An 11287-nucleotide genomic window follows, 5' to 3' on the forward strand; every position below is an offset into this window, starting at 1 on the left:
CGGCCAAGAACCTTCCCCAGCTGACCCTGAAATAATTGCGGCTTTAAATCAATCGTAGAACAATAACAGAATTAGCCTGAGTAGATTTTGCAGACAATTTATCAGGCAAGAATCAATTGGCCATGCCATTTGTTTTCAGTCGAGGCTCATTCAGAGCTGTTCTCATACAAATATAGGAAAATTAATCAGAACCTGTTAAACATCCTTCTATTTAAACAGACCACTCCATATTTGTTGACCGGTTTAGCCTTCCGATCTGGATTGGTGGCTCATGCCCAGAAACCAGGTTCCCACATATGCACTTGTCCATCGTCTCTACTATTTTGTCCATATAATTCGCATGAAGGGACACCGACGTCTACTCACGTCGGTGATTTCTGCACAAGGATACACACAAGGAACTTTGACGCAGGAATAGGCCATTCGGCCCATCATGCCTGCGCTGCATCAACCCCAGTATCCATCACCCATCCACACACAAGCTACCTACATGGCTCCAAGTCCTGCCAATATCCCCATACCGGTACCCCTCTCTCTCCAATGCATCCAGGTGTCTAACCAATTCCAAAACCTATCCAACCCCTCTACTGCCACTACCTTCATGAAGTTAAATATATGTAGCCCGAGATCCGTGTCGCCCGTGTAGCTTCATGTAGCCCGAGATCCGTGTTAAATAAGTAAACGTACACTATATGTTTAATCTAACAGGTCAATAACTTCATAATTGTCATTTTCAAAAGCCAAAATCATGGCAAGCAGGTGTCTCATCATGATCTAATTTTTGTCTTCATTGTACATACATATATATAATATATTATATTATTTAGATAAAGCTCTTTTGGACCAATGACTGACTCACTCACTGACTTATATTAAAGACCGGTACGTTCTGGGTGACGTTGAAAGCTGAAATTTAAAACCGATGGACATCAAAGCCAGTACACCAGAAAAAAATGACGGGATCGTCGGACAACATTCATAAATGAATCAATAAATTTTAAAAAATGCAGGTGAGTAACCTGACAAAATGGGGAAGCACAGTTCATATACTTACACAATGTGTAAGCACACCCCGCTCGTATATACATATATATATATATATATATATATATATATATATATATATATATATATATATATATATACGTGTGTATGTGTGTGTGTGTGTGTGTGTGTGTGTGTGTGTGTGTGTGTGTATGTGTGTGTGTGTGTGTGTGTGTGTGTGTGTGTGTGTGTGTATGTGTGTGTGTCTGTGTGTGTGTTTGTGTGCGCACGCGCGAAGACAAAATTTGCGTGTAATTGTGTGTGAGAAGATTTTTCAAAAACAAATTGTGGTCACATTGTGTAAGCATTCGAACCGTGCCTCCCCATTGTCTCAGGTCGCTCACCTGCATTTCTTTTCATTCATTTATATTTTCATTTATGAATGTTGTCCAGCGATTCTGTCATTTTTCCTGGTGTATCAACTTTGATGTCCATCTGTATGCAAAATTTCAGCTTTCTACGTCACCCAGAAGGTACCGATCTTTAATATCAGTCAGTGAGTCAGTGAGTCTGTCAAGTCAGTGGTTAGAAAGAACTTTAAATATTAAATGCAGGCCATGAACTTAAACACACGCATTTCAGTGATACTAGCGTGGTTTGGCTCACCTCTCCACATGTCGTTGCAGAGATTGACGTCAAAGATTTGCTGTGTTGTCCTGATTTACACCAATCGTAATACAAACATTTCTTTTCTGCAAATTTCTTTGTAACATTGGTGATTTGTATAGTCGGGTAAATCTACAACAAAAAATAGCCTTACCCCAAAAAAATTTTTACAAAGGGTTTTTTAACGGTTTTGGGTAGGGTTTGACCTCCAAAATAACATACTAAAAATCTACTCAAATCCACCTTCTGGAAAGGGCCTATTTTCAAGATGGCGTGCAAAATGGCCGCCGTGGGCTTAAATTGCCATAGAATGGGCACTAGTTGGCCTATATTTGCAATTTTTGTGTCAATTTATATGTTTCAGAGGTCAACAAATCTATTGAAATCATTTTCAAAATTGGAGATGTATCTTCAGTCAAACTTGGTCCAGACAGAGCAATTGACTCTGCTCTACTCTTTCAAAGATTTCTTGTTGTGTGAAAAACAGGAGACATTTCGTTGGAAGATGTCATGGTCTATGAGCTGAGCCCATTTCCCCCTGCCCTGTTTGAGGGTATAGGTATTTTCAGAAAGGCTGACAAACCTCAATTAGTTCAAGCTATCAGAGACCATTCTGCCAAAGTGTCAAATGATACTGTGTCTGACTCTGTTCCCCAAACTGAGCACTATGTTCTTGATGGTGGCTCCTTGCTGCATCGTTTGTCATGGACAGCCGGGGACAGTTTCAATGTGATAGCCAAGTCGTATGCTGACTTCACTATTCGTCACTATGGAAAAGCAACAGTCGTTTTTGATGGTTATGATGATGGACCATCTATTAAGGACAATACACACAAGCGCCGTGGCCATATTGTTCATCCCGAAGTCAGCTTCACACCTGGAACAGAATTCTCTGGCAAAAAGGATGAGTTCCTGTCCAGGAGCTCCAACAAGCAACAGCTCATCAACCTCATCAGTGAGGAAATTAAGAAAATTGGCTTGAACGTAATTCATGCACCAGGGGATGCCGATGTAGACATAGTAAAAGCGGCAGTGACATCGTCATACCAACAATCAACTACCCTGATTGGAGAAGATACAGATCTGTTGGTGCTATTATTGCATTACGCTAGCGTCGACAGCAAAGAACTGTATTTTCGTTCTGACAATTCATCCAGGAACTGGAAGGTGCACAATATCAACCAGCTGAAGGTATCATTGGGTGAAGAGCTATGCCCACATCTTCTCTTCCTTCATGCCTTCACTGGGTGTGACTCGACATCTCGAGTATTTGGAATTGGAAAAAAGTCAGCATTTCAGAAACTGGCAAAGGGGGATTCAGCAATCAAGACTTGTGCAAACACCTTCCTTGTCCCCAACCAAACAAGAGACATGGTCGTGGAAAACGGCAACAATGCCATGAAAGTATTATTTGGAGGACATCCCTGTGATTCCCTCGCCAAGTTGCGATATAATGTCTTTGTGAAGAAACTGGCTTCAGCTAAGTCGTTTGTCACCCCAGAACGTCTGCCACCAACAGCGTCTTCAACAAGGTTTCACTCTCTGAGAGTATACTATTAGATTATGGTCTGGATGGGGAGGAACGGAAACTTGATGGCAACAGACTGGGGTTGGAAACTGGAGGACAATAAACTAGTTCCAGTCATGTCAGACAAGGACGCTGCTCCAGAAAAGTTGTTGAAGATGATCCGATGCAACTGCACAACTGGCTGTAGAACAAGTCACTGTAGCTGTAGGGGATACGGTCTGCCATGCCACAGCGTCTGCGGACCCTGTCAAATTGATACCTGCGAAAATCCTTTCAACAAGACAGTATCGGAGGACGAAGAGGAAGCATAGTTTATCTATGGTAAATGCTACTTCAATGAACGAACTTTCGTTGATGTTTTCGATTTACCCTAACTTGAAGGCATTTTAATTGAAAGTACGTTCTAGAGGAAATGGTGATCATTGTGAGAGTCGATTAATTTATTACTTTCTAAATTACCAAAGCATATTTTTATTTATGTTATGCACAAGATGGTCAATTAATTCTGATCACTACACACGGGACAACTTTTCAGGTAGACACTATTTGAAGGATTGGGCATGACCTCCAAAACATAGGAATAAACACAAACACTACAAATGTAGTCCATTTATTGCCTGTTTTAAAACAAGTACACGCCCATGGTGGCCATTTGGGGGGGGGGGGCATTTTGGACGACATCTTGGATTTAAGGCCTTACCATCACTAGTCAACTCTGAAAATGATATCAGGTGATTTGTTGACCTCCAAAACATAGAAATCGACACATACATCACACAAGCACAGCATTTATTGACAATTTAGTAGCAAATTTATGCCCATGGCAGCCATTTTGGGGGGCCATTTTGGACGCCATCTTGAATTTAAGGCTTTTCCATCACTGATCAACTTTTAAAATGATATCAGTGGATTTGTTGACCGCCAACACATAGAAATCGACACATATATCACACATGCACGGTATTTATTGACAATTTAGTAGCAATTTTATGCCCATGGCGGCCATTTTGGGGGCCATTTTGGACGCCATCTTGGATTTAAGGTTTTTCCATCACTGATCAACTTTGAAAATGATATCAGTGGATTTGTTGACCACCAACACATAGAAATCGACACATATATCACACATGCACGGTATTTATTGACAATTTAGTAGCAATTTTATGCCCATGGCGGCCATTTTGGGGGCCATTTTGGACGCCATCTTGAATTTAAGGTTTTTCCCATCACTGATCAGCTTTGAAAATGGTTTCATTGGATTTGTTGACCTCCAAAACATGGAAATTGACACAAAAATCACAAATGTAGGCCAGCTATTGCACATTCTATGGAAATTTAAGCCCACGGTGGCCATTTTGGACGCCATCTTGAAAATAGGCCCTTTTCGGTAGGTGGATTTGAGTAGATTTTTAGTATGTTATTTTGGAGGTCAAAACCTACCCAAAACCTTTGAAAAACCTTTTATATCAATTTTTTGGGGGTCAAACCACAAATTTACTCTACTAGTATTTATTTGCAATTTCATTTGTGATATAAGGTCCAAGTGGTCTAAGTGGTCAAGGGTCGAAGTTGTCTAAACTGTCTGTGAAGGGTGTTAGCGGTTGAAATAGTGTTAAGGTCTAAGAGGTCTTAGGGGTCTTCAAGGTCTTTTGGGACATTTGGGTCTTTGCAGACTTATTGGTCTTCGGTTACTTTTGGGTCCTCAGGGACTTTTGGGTCTTCAGGATCTTTTGGTTCTTTGGGGTATTTTGCATCTTAAGAGTCCTCAGGGTCTTCAAAGGTGTAAGGGGTTTCAGGAGTCTAAAGAGTCGAAAGGTGCATTCCAATAGTAGGTAAATATAAGACATATAGTCACACGGCTGGATGGAGGGAGGAACAGAGGGAAGGAAGGATGGACTGACACATACCGAGACCGAGCTCTTTTTACATATAGATGTCCTGTTCGATGGTGCTCTCGAAAAGTTCACAAGAACCCGAAAAGTTACAGATGATACGATCGAACAGACATAGTTGATGGGAAAAGGACGGAGAAAGAGATGGACAAGTGAAAAATCAAAGACGCACAAGTGGATCCAAATTACTCGAACAAGCAATGTGAGGGTTCTGATTGCCCCCACACGGCGTACTGAGTGAACCCCACTCCTCACCTCCCCTCAATAGACATCCTCCTGATTGCGGGACCTGCCTCGGATTCCGAGGAGGAAACCCTCCCACGGAGTGCGTCCCCTTCTGTTCCCTCCGCGGATTCTCGCCCCGCGGCCATAACTCGTTCACTTCCAATCCGTAGAGAGTCCCTTTCACTTTCCTTTGCTTTTCTCTCTTCTCCATTTCGGCTCAATTTCCACGGTCGTTTTCCATCATTCTAACCCCGTCTCTCGAGTTTCAATTTCCTGAAATAGTGGGTTCATAAAGTGCAAAGCACAAAGGAGGAGTGTGTGATAGCCATCACATTCAAATATATCAATCCCCTTGCATTCATTCCCCAGTGCACCCTAAATAAGACGTTACAAGTTCAGCTTCCTTCCGAAAACAAAACAATTTTCACGAGGACAATGATCAATGATATCCCTGAATCAGACAAAAGGTGTCATCACATCCTTTCCGCCGAAACTTGCATGTGCTTCAGCATGATGAATTTGCTGACATTTTGCCGTAAGGAGATTATGTTAAGGGTTAAACGACAATTGTTTTATCATGGAGGACACACTCTGTGTTGAAAATATTGTTTTTCTGTAGACGGTGAAATATAAAATGGGATAATTTTACAAGACAATAGAAGGGCACTCGGTAGAGCGCATACCTCCACCATGCAATGCCTGATCTAGTAGAACATATCAGGCCCAATACGTTTTTGAAATATCATGCTGTGTATCGTTTTTGATCAGATATCTCAACGGTGAAGAATCACTTAAAAAAATTAAATAACTCTCGTATCCAAATCCGGATTCGGATCTTCACCAAAATCGAATCAGTTCGTCCTTGTCACACACCTCACCTCTCCACCAAGTTTCTTCCGAATCTGTCCACAACGTTTTGAGATATCCTGCACATAAACAAACAAACAAGAAGAAGACGTCGTGCAGAGCACGATACTTGCAAAATCCATAAAACAAATTTGACCTCAAAAATAATTGCTGATTGAATTCAATAACCAAATACGAAACTCCTCTTCAAATTTCAAGTGAATCAGATGAAAATTGACAATTTTAGAAATTTGGCCTTTGTTGACCTTTTGGTCCAGGTTGACCTACAAAATAATTGGCGCTTGAATTCAGTGACCTGAAGTATAAATACTCTTAAAATTTCAAGTCAATCGGACGAAACAAGGATTTTAGAAATCCCACCTAAGTTGTTGACCTTTGGCCGATGTTGACCTTTTGACCTCAACAATAGGTTTCTTCCTTATGACAAACTCTACCATTTGGTGAAGTTTCGTGAAGATCGGTTTAAAATTGTGACCTGTAGGCGACAAACAGACAGACAGAATCACAGAATCGACTGACCTCTATATTTGAGAAATCTTCGATTTTGCAAGTAATGAAAAAAATCACTCAAAGAGCGACAACTTTACAAAACGGAACAGCGCTCGGTGGAGAACATTCCTCCGCCAGACTGAATAGTTTACATTTTGTACCGCACTACTATGCCGGATCTGAATGCGGACCTGGACCAACATCTAATTGGCTTGTTCTTGTTACCGAACCAACTCATCCACCAAGTTTCATCCGAATCCATACACAACTTTTTGAGATATCATGCAATATCGTTTTTAGACCCATCTCTCAATGGTGAAGAATCAGTTAAAAATGAAATAATTCTTGTATCCAGATCTGGATTCGGATCTTCACCAAAATTGAATCAATTATTCCTCGTGGCACTCCCAACCTGCACACTAAATTTCGTCCGAATCCGTGCACAAGGTTTTTAGATATCCAGCTCACAGACAAACAGACAGACAAACAGACAGACAAACAAACAGGGAGAAAATATAACCTCTGTCCACCTTCGGTGGCGTTGTTAATGAAGATATCGGGGAAAGACTTGAACACATTCCAGTGAGGACGAGAACACGTAAATCTCGACTCGTATGGTTTGCACATCGACAAGTGAAAATAATATCGCAAAGCAGGATGAACAGCAGAAGGCCATTGGGAAGACCTTGAACCAGATGTTAGCAACAGTGGAGAAGGAAGAACATCGAGCACAAGATAGGAAAGGGTGAAGAGCTGTGGTTTCGGCCTTATGCTGCATAACAGTGGGAAGATGAAGATGAAGAATATGAGTTCACTGGCCACAATATAGAGGTGGGAACGCAAGCTGAAATTCTTTGAGAGGCATATTTGGCACGAAATTGCCAAATAGCATGACCAATTCTCATTCAATGCAACCTTTGGGGCTCAAAGGGTTAAATAAATTGAGGACTGGCTGGATTAACCAAAAGGTACGTACACTCACCTCTGAGCTGTCCAGCCTGGGTTCGAATTTCGGCTCGGCAATATAAAAACTGCCGTCCTGGTGTTTCACATGCCAGACGAAACGTCAATGTGTGCGTGTCCCAAGGATGGACCTTCGATGGTCTATCAGGCAGCACTGGTCTGTTGGTGGACGTTAAAGCTCCTAAGGTACCTCTTGCGAAGAGTCGGCGAATTATCGCCGGCACCTTGAACAAATTACAAATTCTCGCTTGAATCAACAGGGGCACTGCATCAAGGTGCAGATGTGCATCAGCAATGATGCAACCAGTGGGTGTATTAAGAATTGGATCCTCGTTCAATACGCATTCGTTAACATCAACAAGTTGGGCATACATGGAGTTGTTTATGCGTCGGGATTTAAGGGCCATATATTTATTTATTAACCAACATATATATATATATATATATATATATATATATATATATATATATATATATATATATATATATATATATATATATATATATATATATATATATATATATATATATATATAGTGGAATTTTTGACACACACCCCTTCTAGTCGTGTGTCCATCAAAAGCCCCCTGAGCTTACTCCTACATATCTCTCAACCTTCTTTCCCTCCTTTCTCAAACTCTTTCCACATTACCCCCATACCCTCCTTTTTCTCTCTTCTCCTCCTTTCTCTTCCTTTTCTCAGGTTAATTTCTCTCATTTTAACCCGCTGTGCTCCATGTGCGTACGTAATAAGTTGATTCCCGAGAGTCAATTCGTGAAGCAAACAAAATGACGAAGTTTGACTCAAGTCCGAATGCATCTTGAACCCTGCATTTCTGTTCGCATGGGAACTGTATTTGCGACCCTTTGAGACTCAAACTCAGACTTGGCAATTTCTGGGACTCCACAGTCAAACTGCCAAGTTACCCCAGTACCTTGATTTGTGAGTTAACCCAGCAGCCCAGCCAAACAAGCGGGACCATTAGCTTTGGAGACGTTCGCGTTGTGTGGATTGTGCTTCCCCCACCTCACGTCGGCTCCGTGTACTCCCTGAGGATGACAAATTAATACAGAAATGGTCTGGCCGCTGCCCGGGTAATTAAATTCTCTCACGTCATTGGGTAATTGCGTACAGGAGCGAGCGATCCCACTTAAGCCCAGGCTGGGCCCGTCAGAGAACGGGTGTCAGTCACGCGGTGGGCGGGCAGGGGCTTTGTGCCTCAATCAGGATTCTTTCCACCGCTAAACCACCAATGAACCAAGAGGTTCCGCTGCAGAACTAGGAAGTTCCATGCCTGAACCAGGAGGTTTACACTGCCAAAGCAAGAGGTGCCGGTGCAGAAACACAAGGTTCCACTGCAGAACCATGAGATTCCATCCCTGAACCAAGCGGTTTACACTGCTAAACCGTGAGGTTCCACTGCAGAACCATGAGATTCCATCGCTCAACCAAGCGGTTTACACTGCTAAACCATGAGGTTCCACTGCAGAACCATGAAATTCCATCCCTGAACCAAGCGGCTTACACTGCTAAACCATGAGGTTCCACTGCAGAACCATGAGATTCCATCCCTGAACCAAGCGGTTTACACTGCTAAACCATGAGGTTCCACTGCAGAACCATGAAATTCCATCCCTGAACCAAGCGGTTTACATTGCTAAAAGGTCCTACTGCTGAATCAAGAGGGTTTACTTGGAAACCACAAGGTTCCACTACTTAATCAAAAGGTTCTGCTGATGAACAACTGCTGAACCATGTGGTTCCACTGTTAAACCGCTATACTGAACCAAGAGGATCCACTGTTAAACCGCAATACTGAACCAAGAGGATCCACTGTTAAACCGCAAAACTGAACCAAGAGGATCCACTGTTAAACCGCTATACTGAACCAAGAGGATCCACTGTTAAACCGCGATACTGAACCAAGAGGATCCACTGTTAAACCGCTATACTGAACCAAGAGGATCCACTGTTAAACCGCGATACTGAACCAAGAGGATCCACTGTTAAACCGCTATACTGAACCAAGAGGATCCACTGTTAAACCGCTATACTGAACCAAGAGGATCCACTGTTAAACCGCTATACTGAACCAAGAGGATCCACTGTTAAACCGCAATACTGAACCAAGAGGATCCACTGTTAACCGCAATACTGAACCAAGAGGATCCACTGTTAACCGCAATACTGAACCAAGTGGTTTACGCTGCTAAACCATGAGGTTCCACTGCAGAACCATGAAATTCCATCCCTGAACCAAGCGGTTTACATTGCTAAAAGGTCCTACTGCTGAATCAAGAGGGTTTACTTGGAAACCACAAGGTTCCACTACTTAATCAAAAGGTTCTGCTGATGAACAACTGCTGAACCATGTGGTTCCACTGTTAAACCGCAATACTGAACCAAGAGGATCCACTGTTAAACCGCAATACTGAACCAAGAGGATCCACTGTTAAACCGCTATACTGAACCAAGAGGATCCACTGTTAAACCGCTATACTGAACCAAGAGGATCCACTGTTAAACCACTATACTGAACCAAGAGGATCCACTGTTAACCGCAATACTGAACCAAGAGGATCCACTGTTAACCGCAATACTGAACCAAGAGGATCCATTGTTAACCGCAATACTGAACCAAGAGGATCCACTGTTAACCGCAATACTGAACCAAGTGGTTTACGCTGCTAAACCATGAGGTTCCACTGCAGAACCATGAAATTCCATCCCTGAACCAAGCGGTTTACATTGCTAAAAGGTCCTACTGCTGAATCAAGAGGGTTTACTTGGAAACCACAAGGTTCCACTACTTAATCAAAAGGTTCTGCTGATGAACAACTGCTGAACCATGTGGTTCCACTGTTAAACCGCAATACTGAACCAAGAGGATCCACTGTTAAACCGCAATACTGAACCAAGAGGATCCACTGTTAAACCGCTATACTGAACCAAGAGGATCCACTGTTAAACCGCTATACTGAACCAAGAGGATCCACTGTTAAACCGCTATACTGAACCAAGAGGATCCACTGTTAACCGCAATACTGAACCAAGAGGATCCACTGTTAACCGCAATACTGAACCAGGCGGTTTACACTGCTAAACCATGAGGTTCCACTGCAGAACCATGAAATTCCATCCCTGAACCAAGCGGTTTACATTGCTAAAAGGTCCTACCGCTGAATCAAGAGGGTTTACTTGGAAACCACAAGGTTCCACTACTTAATCAAAAGGTTCTGCTGATGAACAACTGCTGAACCATGTGGTTCCACTGTTAAACCGCTATACTGAACCAAGAGGATCCACTGTTAAACCGCAATACTGAACCAAGAGAATCCACTGTTAAACCGCAATACTGAACCAAGAGGATCCACTGTTAAACCGCAATACTGAACCAAGAGGATCCACTGTTAAACCACTATACTGAACCAAGAGGATCCACTGTTAAACCGCAATACTGAACCAAGAGGATCCACTGTTAAACTGCTGCACTAAACCTTTGGCAACTGGCTTTGTTACTGCTTCGAAATAGCTTTGTAGCCTTTCCCCTCCTTGTGAGCATTCACAATGCACAACCGAAGGTCCTCACTGACTTCTCTCTTCTTCACCATGCTGACAATGACCTGAGAATGATTGCATCAGCTCCCCTTAATTTATAGTCTCAAAGCAGAG

Source organism: Eptatretus burgeri, chromosome 11, assembly GCF_056783735.1.
Source record: "Eptatretus burgeri isolate ZD-2024b chromosome 11, Ebu_testis_v1, whole genome shotgun sequence".
Lineage (NCBI taxonomy): Eukaryota > Metazoa > Chordata > Myxini > Myxiniformes > Myxinidae > Eptatretus > Eptatretus burgeri.